General features: G+C 42.5%; 1 non-coding gene across 1 annotated transcript; it reads left to right on the top strand.

Moving 5' to 3' along the window:
• Positions 1-356: 356 nt before the first annotated feature.
• LOC118900325 lies at positions 357-463 on the top strand. Its single transcript, XR_005021104.1, has one exon. It is a non-coding gene; the product is annotated as a U6 spliceosomal RNA (small nuclear RNA).
• Positions 464-865: the final 402 nt, after the last annotated feature.

The raw sequence follows: 865 nt of genomic DNA, 5'->3' as shown, positions 1-865 counted from the left end.
TGTTCAGTCACAGAAGTCTCAACCAAAAATAGCCACCCATCTGAGGGCAGCCTGGTTCTCATGCACCTGCAGCTGACCGAGCTAGGTGCTGGTGGGCAGACTCAAGGCAGTCGGAACATGTTCTGAGGCATCCCTGGAAAACAGCAACTGTCTCTGGTGAGGAGCAGTAGGAGAGACTTAAAATGAATTCTTTCCCTGGGGAAGAACAAAGCACAAGTTAGATTTTTAGGAACCACAGTTGGCCTGGTTCTTGCCCCCAGAGAATCCTGTCCTATATTAAATTTTGGAACTGAATAGGCCATTCTTGGCCCCATTGTGCGTGGAAACCTCATCTATCTTGATTAAATGAGCCTTGAGTGCTCGCTCTGGCAGCACATAGACTAAAACTGGAACGATACAGAGAAGATTAGCATGGCCCCTGCACAAGGACGACATGCAAATTCATGAAGTGTTCCATATTTTTAAAAAAGAAATAAAAAAAAGAAAAAAAAATGAGCCTTGAATTTTGGAGCTCCCCTCTACACACCTTCAGCAAATTCAGGGGCCAAAAGCCCTTCTTGATACCTGACCTTGTCATCATGCTTGCGACTGAAATCCAGTTCTTCCTGTGTAATATTTTGTGGAAACTGGGAGGCCTTTAAATACACGAAAGAAACATTTGTTTATTATGACCAAATTAAAAAGAATCATAGAATGTTTAACGTTCTAAATTGATTTAGAATTCATTTAGAATAATAATAATTCCTTGCACAAGGCTGGTAGACACATTGTTTTGGCCTCTGCCCACCATCCCTTCCCTCTTCTTCAGGGAACATCACTTCACTTTTTCTTTTGGGCAACTACCTTCACCCCACTATTAGTCCAC

This window comes from Balaenoptera musculus, chromosome 8, assembly GCF_009873245.2.
Source record: "Balaenoptera musculus isolate JJ_BM4_2016_0621 chromosome 8, mBalMus1.pri.v3, whole genome shotgun sequence".
Classification (NCBI taxonomy): domain Eukaryota; kingdom Metazoa; phylum Chordata; class Mammalia; order Artiodactyla; family Balaenopteridae; genus Balaenoptera; species Balaenoptera musculus.
The sequence above is the reverse complement of the archived record's forward strand: the minus strand, read 5'-3'. Positions and strand labels throughout refer to the sequence as shown.